Source organism: Monodon monoceros, unplaced genomic scaffold (assembly GCF_005190385.1).
Source record: "Monodon monoceros isolate NGI ecotype Baffin Bay Population unplaced genomic scaffold, NGI_Narwhal_1 Super_Scaffold_16, whole genome shotgun sequence".
In the NCBI taxonomy this organism is placed as follows: Eukaryota; Metazoa; Chordata; class Mammalia; order Artiodactyla; family Monodontidae; genus Monodon; species Monodon monoceros.
The window spans coordinates 11,476,343-11,483,638 of NW_021703772.1; the positions used below are offsets into that span (position 1 = coordinate 11,476,343).

General features: G+C 41.0%; 1 protein-coding gene and 1 long non-coding RNA gene across 16 annotated transcripts in view; one reads left to right on the forward strand and one right to left on the reverse strand.

Moving 5' to 3' along the window:
• Positions 1-3,176, reverse strand: part of MFF (mitochondrial fission factor) — a 44,439-nt gene extending 41,263 nt beyond the window's left edge. For 11 of the 15 annotated variants that reach the window (XR_003793897.1, XR_003793895.1, XR_003793896.1 and 8 more), the window contains exon 1: positions 2,923-3,077. The gene's annotated coding sequence lies outside the window, so the exon portion shown is untranslated. Of the gene's footprint in view, positions 1-2,922 lie in introns of all 15 variants that reach the window. The other 4 variants (XM_029225036.1, XM_029225044.1, XM_029225045.1 and 1 more) reach the window with 4 other exon arrangements.
• A 3,265-nt stretch (positions 3,177-6,441) lies between these two features.
• LOC114896493 overlaps positions 6,442-7,296 on the forward strand; it is a 15,522-nt gene continuing 14,667 nt past the window's right edge. Inside the window, exon 1 of the long non-coding RNA XR_003793821.1 lies at positions 6,442-6,504. This is a non-coding gene — a long non-coding RNA (uncharacterized LOC114896493). The remainder of the gene's footprint in view (positions 6,505-7,296) is intronic.

Below are 7,296 nucleotides of genomic sequence, written 5' to 3' on the forward strand. Positions count from 1 at the left end.
ACACAGGGAGGGGGAAGGGTAAGCTGGGACGAAGTGAGAGAGTAGCACTGACATATATATACACTACCAAATGTAAAATAGATACCTAGTGGGAAGCAGCCACATAGCACAGGGAGATCAGCTCCGTGCTTTGTGACCACGTAGAGGGGTGGGATAGGGAGGGTGGGAGGGGGACACAAGAGGGAGGGGACATGGGGATATATGTATACGTATAGCCGATTCACTTTCTTATACAGCAGAAGCTAACACAACATTGTAAAGCAATTATACTCCAATAAAGATGTTAAAAAAAAAAGGAAGAAAAGAAAAAAAAAAAAGAATGCGCAAAGAAAATAAAGTGTCCCACCAGATCCTATCCTATAACCACCTAGGTCCCCATAGGCAATCTCTCATCAATTTCTGTGCATCATTCTAAATGAGATACTCTTCTTATAATTGTGCGTATATATCTGAAGCACAGTAAAAGCTTATAGTTAAAACTAACACTGAAAAGAGATACCTCAAAAGGAGTATAGCCTTGGGACATTATAAACTGAAACTTTATAATAATAAACAAGGGACGCAATTGCTAGAAAAACATTATCTCCCTGAAATGTGCTATTCTCCACATTCCATTTACTACATTTCAGCCTTCTTATTAACTTTCCACTAGTACATCACACGGGTCTCAACATTTCATTTTACAGCAACATCTTCTCTTACAAGACTCTCTGAGTTTGCAAAGTATCCCAGACTTAGATCATAAAGGTGGACAATGAAAAGACACCTTCTGGAAAAAGTCAAATTCTCCTGTAGCCAATCTGAGCTACTGACAAAGTAGATGGAACTTTTCTACTAAGATCTAACATTGTACTGTTCCAATTACTGGCTTTTCTGCTTAAGTAAAATAGATCAAAATCTAATTTTTTTCTCCCTCATTAGACTGTGACATTTTTGTTAATATCTTTTGGCAATAAAGAAAATAAATTTCTCATTTGGAGTTATTAACTCCAATTTTGTCACTTACAATCTACTAGGCAACAAGTACATGAGTCTCTGTGATATAACTAAGGAGACAAAAATATGTCTCAGAATCATAGATGATCTTATATCTCTACTTTCTAAGCCCGGTGGTTCCCAACCATCAGTAACTTACCAACTTCATGCTTTTTTTTCCATACTCACACAGTACGTTTACGCTCAGCTATACTTAATCTTTTCTTTAACTCAATTTTTAAAAACCTTAAGTGTATTTTAAAAGGAAATTTTACATTACTATTTTATTTAATTTATTTATTTTTTGGCCATGCAGCTTGAGGGATCTTAATTCCCCAACCAGGGATTGAACCTGGGACCCTGGCTTTGAAAGTGCTGAGTCCTAACCACTGGACCACTAGGGAATACCCTTACATTACTTTTTTAAACCATGGACTTAATGTACATATATAAAGACAGGTAACAAAAACATAACTCTTACAAAAAACCCTCATCTGCAAACCACCTAAAGTCAAGTCACATCCCACTCGTGGAAAGTGTCCCAATTTGGGGACACAATGATTCAAGCCTGACTTTCTTATTTTCTATATTAGAACACTGGGATGCAAAGAAGTAGCCCAGGAAGTCACAGAAACAACCTGGGTCAAACTGACTGTGGTTGCAAAGATTTATATAATTCTCCAATTACCAAAAAAAATGTTGGGTTGTTAGTTCAAGGCTTTTATACAGTCACCCTGTTTCAGTTCTCTTTTCAAGCAACTATACTTAAAGAATGGGTGTATTAGAAAATCACAGTGTAGTAACCCAAGATTAATTTTAATTTTTAAAGAAAAATCACTGAAAACTTGGAAAAATACAAATTAACGAATTTTAAAATAACGTTATCAATCCACAGAAAACAAGTTTCAACACAAGAAGGGAGGACAGTAACAGCTAAACTTTGTAATCATAAAATAAGGCAGCCCTATCAGACAGGAAGGGATAGAAAACACAATTTCCTTTTGGAAAAATCCAGCAAAACCAACTCACGAGTGCTTGAAACCAAATACATAGCAGGTCCCACCCACAATTTAATTACAGGGGAAGAGACTACTAGGTACAACTAAATCGCTCTAATTGTTTCTGAATCTATCCTCTTCAGGGTTTTTCCTTTGGGATATCAGACACGGAAACAAATGTTTTTCATTTAGGGTGAGAAAACACTTAAAATCCTTCAGTTAAAGTCTCTCAGTGGGGTGAGAGGCCTGTAAACAACTGGTTCTATATTTGGGAACAAGGGCCCTAAAGCTCATCTTCTGCAACTAAAAGACTCCACCACTTTTGAAAGCATTCTCCTCCCTCGAGGATGCCCCCTGCTCTAAAGTTGTAGGCCGCCACCGAGGGTTTTCTTCTAAATACCATATAAGCGGAACTGCACCTGCAGACGAAGGTCAGAGGCTTGTCGGAACGGGAATCCGAGCTTTCCCCATTTCCCAGCTCCTGGAATGAAATCTAGGAGCATCTCCGGGCATCCACACCTGCGAGCAAGGATGCTTACACGGCAGCCCGACCAGGGGCCTCCCCGAGGTATCTGGGCTTCCAACAAGGCCTTTCTTTTCGAACACGTTCTTTTCCACAAAATAAAGACAAAACAAACCAAAAACTACTTTTAAAGACGGCAGGCATCGGGTTCAAGGTCATGCTAAAAGGTACCAGGACCTTGGCTGAGAAGGATGAGAGAAGACTACCAGCCAAACCGCGCTTGAAGCTCTCAGGACGCCCTAAGGAAGAGGAAAGCCCAGGGTTGAGGACGAGAGGCTCTGGAGTCGGGCCTCCGGCCAAGACTACACTACTAACGGGCCGGGGCCGCAGCGGGTCCCTCCATCAACGGAGGGTCAGAGCCGCGGCGCTAGGCCCGGCAGCCGGCTCGGGCCGCGGGTCCCGGCTCGGGAAGACGTCAGTACTCACCCCTGGGCCCGCTGAAGGTCCCTGGCGAGGACCGCCGCCCGCCGGCTCCCGGGGCGCTCGGGTGGGCGCTGTCAGAGACCGTTGGCCGAGCGCACGTAAGCGCCCGGGCAAATCACCGGCCAGAGAGGCCCGCAGCGGGCGGGAAAAGACGCGAGAACTTCCGGGACTGGCCCCTCCCAGGAGCCGTAGTTGAGGCAGGTTTGTGGTCATGTGACTCAGGGAAGGGCGGACGTACGGCCCACGCATAGGAGCGGGGGCAGTACGACGCCGATGAGGCGACATCTTTGTTATGGGCAAGGTGCGCCAACCGCTTCTCCTGTTTACAAGGTAAACCTTCAGTAGCTAGTTAAATAACTAGTTTTCAGGACTGTCTGCGTCAAAATCAGGACTGGTGTGAGGCCTAAGAATCTGCATATTTCGCCAGTTCTGCAAGTGATTCTTAAACACTATAGTACAATTTTGACGACTTTTCAAGCCCTCTATGTCTTCCTTAAACAGTGACCACTGCCCTGACTGGCTCCACTGATCCTTAAAGATGAGAATCACCGAAAAGGAGAAGTTAGGGTTCACAGTAGTTAGCAGCCTTGTTTAGCTTCTAAGAATTGTCTGCATCTAACCACTTAACCACTAACTTTCCGGGGGAAAGTCAGTGCCATGCTCATCAACGTTGGGAGGGACTGAAGCCAATTCACGGAATACTTTGTGTGCCTCGACGTTAACAAACAGCCAAAGACATACACATGAGTAGGTACTTCTCTAGAGTCTAAAGATACTCCATAGATGCTACCATTCTTTAAAACCATTTAGGAAGTCCTCTGAGAATTTCATTTTGGGGCCCCTTCTTAATAGTGACAAATCATCCTTTAAGAATAGATTGAAGGGCTTCCCTGGTGGCGCAGTGGTTGGGAGTCCGTCTGCCGATGCGGGGGACACGGGTTCGTGCCCCAGTCCGGGAGGATCCCACATGCTGCGGAGCGGCTGGGCCCGTGAGCCATGGCCGCTGAGCCTGCGCCTCCAGAGCCTGTGCTCCGCAACGGGAGAGGCCACAACAGTGAGAGGCCCGCGTATCGCAAAAAAAAAAAAAAAAAAAAAGATTGATTTTAGGAGTGATCAGCCATTACAAGCCAAACTTTCGGGGGGAATTTAGAGACCAAGCTGAATAAGCCCACTATGACCAAAATCTTTAGAAGTGAGGGTCTTCCTGCTCCACTAGGATTAATATCTTTCTATATCTTAATTTCTTGCAGTTTGGTTTTTACTCCTGTGTCTTACCCTCCAGGGAAATCGAATTCACTTTCAAATGAGGATTGTGATCCAATTACCAAATCCAAAGTCTTCTCCCTTAATCTTGATAAACCATAATCTTCCTGCATCAGTTGATTCTGTTAAATTAAATTAGACAAGACTGTAGTATCAATACATGAAAGCACCTACCAGTTACACCTAACTGGTAGTAAATTCTAAAAGAAAAAGAAAAGGCCCTTTCTCTCCCTTACCTGGAAACTCTGCTCCCTTTTTTTTTTTAAGTAAATTTAATTATTTAATTTACGTATTATTTTTGGCTGCGTTTGGTCTTCATTGCTGTGCGCGGGCTTTCCCTAGTTGTGGTGAGCAGGGGCTACTCTTCGTTGCGGTGCACGGGCTTCTCATTGCAGTGGCTTCTCTTGTTGTGGATCACGGGCTCTAGGTGCATGGGCTTCAGTAGTTGTAGCGTGTGGGCTTCAGTAGCTGTGGTGCTCGGACTTCAGTAGTTGTGGCTCGCGGGCTCTAGAGCGCAGGCTCAGTAGTTGTGGCACACGGGCTTAGTTGCTCCACGGTATGTGGGATATTCCCGGACCAGGGCTCGAACCCATATCCCCTGCATTGGCAGGCAGATTCTTAAGCACTGCGCCACCAGGGAAGCCCTGCTCCCTTGTTTTTTGTAATAAAGCTTCATGCTGGGTCTTCTGTCTCTTCCGTCATTAATGTGGGCATTCCTGTTTATGATTCAATCCATCATTGACTGTCTTTTCACCCACAGTTGCCTCAAATCTTTTGTGGGAAAAGGTGGTATTTAAATCTAAATAAAATTAACAGACCATTTTGTCTCATCCTGTTACAGTAGTTCTAGCCATTTCTTCGTAAGTGTCCCATTGGAGCTTTGATCCCAACAGGGTTTCCAACTCAAATTTTCTCCTTCTTCCTAATGCAGATAACTTCTGAATTTCCTTGTTCAGTTGATGGCAAGATATTTGTTACAGTCACCAAGGTTCAAGATTCTGAAATCACCTTTCACTGTCCCCCATCCTTTATATTCTCCCACCTCAGGGCTAACTGTCCACTTTCTCTGTCATTTCTCTTCCCGCTACGAGACCATGACCAATCATCTGGACTGTTACCCTTTTAACTGGCCTCCCCATTTCCAATATTTTTCTTTCTCTAATTATTCCTGGATATTGGATCCACAAAGAACCTATTTTTACAATTTGTGACAAAGACATCCCAAATTTGAAGCCCCAAATACAAAAATAAATTGATGACTTATAGTTCTCCACAAATTCAAATGTCCGTACAGCAGTACAGTAATTTTTAAAAACACGTGAAACTGGGAGGGTAGTATATGAAATATTGGATCTTCCATGTTACCATTTGTATGATCATTCTACTCTTTGGCTCAAAATCTTCAGTGGGTCTCTAATGCCAACCAATGATGTGCAAGTTCACTTTGGTGTTCTAAACCCTAATATGGCCCTCACCTCCTGCTATGCCACTTTATTTACCACTCCTTGTGTGTGTATATGATATATATGTATATATTCCATGTATTCTTGACCATTAATTGTTCTGTGAGATTGCTTCATGCTTTCCTAAGTACTTACTTTTATCTATGCTATTTCTGCCACCTAGAATGCCATCCTGCCTCTGATCACCTTCTGTTTCTTGAAATCCTAACTGCCCTTAAAGGACCACCTAAAATGTCCTCTCTCTTATGATTTCCTGAGGGCTCCAACTTTTGAACCACTGTTTGTTGATTCTTACAGTACTTGTCATATTCTGTTCAGTATTATAACTATCTATGTATTTGCCTTATTTTCCCTTACCAGATGATGAGTTCCATGTTTGAGACCAAGGTCTTTATCTCACTCATCTCTCTATCTTTATGGAGCAGCCATATTGAGCATGTTGTAGGTCTTGGGTTTAAAGTAATGAGATCTATTTCCCTGTTTGACTGATAAATTGGAATTAAAGATAATTCCAAAGCAATAGTTCTAAACAGGTTTTGAGCAGTGTTAGCATTTTTAGAAACACCATAGGGCCTCCAAAAACCTAGAGAGGGTCATATTTATCTGAATGTTTAAGTTGAGCCCGGTTATTCAAAATCAGTTGTTTCCTCCTGTGTTTGGTTGTCTCTTAGTTTCCAGTAAGCAGAGCATGGATTAGGGTGAGGTGAATTAGGCACTCTTAGTGTTCTGCAAGTGCCCTGTCAGTAAGTTGCAAAGAATCCCTTAGAGACTGATCAAGATTTTTCTTTTTAAACAGGCTTATAAGTAGAGAGAATGAACTCAAATACAGCACTCATTGTTCTACTTGTCAGCAGTAAAAGTAAGTTCATTAAAATAGATGAGTATATCTTTTGACTCAAAATGTTTTCAAATTAGATTTTTTTGTCCCAATTATGAGAGTGTTTCTAAATATTTATTTGAGCAACAATTTTCTTGGCTTTCTTAGAATTATTACCCAGCATCACTATTCATTCATTCTGTTTTTTCCTTTGATTATATCTTTATTGTCATTTAACACGGCCCCCAAATTTCTTACCTATGAGAGTTAAGATTTTGTGTATTAAAGGCATTCATCTTTACCAATTCTCTACCTTTGAAATTTTATGAATATTTTTCCTTGAATAAGGAGTATTTGCATTATAAATGGGGAACATTTATCAAAATATATGACCCATAACTTCTGTAATCTGTATGTTTTCCTATTGACTTGTAAAAACTCCTTAAATATCTCAATAGGAAATGATAAAGATATTATTAGGCCTTTCACAGTAAAAAAAAACCCACAAAAAACCACGCACTAATTAAATATACTAAATTAGAAAACCCAGATACTAATTTAAAGTGATAAATATTCAGCCTCACTGGTAATGAGCAAAATGTAAATTAAAATGAGACAGGCAAAATTACAAAAGAATATCCAGTATTGATAAAATCATAGGGAGATCGGTGTTTTCATTACACTGTGTTGATGCAACTGGAAATTCTAGCAATGTTCCTGGAGAACATTTATATATATATGTACATATATATATACGTGTATATATATATATACACGTATATATATATATATATATATATATATATATATATATATATATATATATGTATCTCT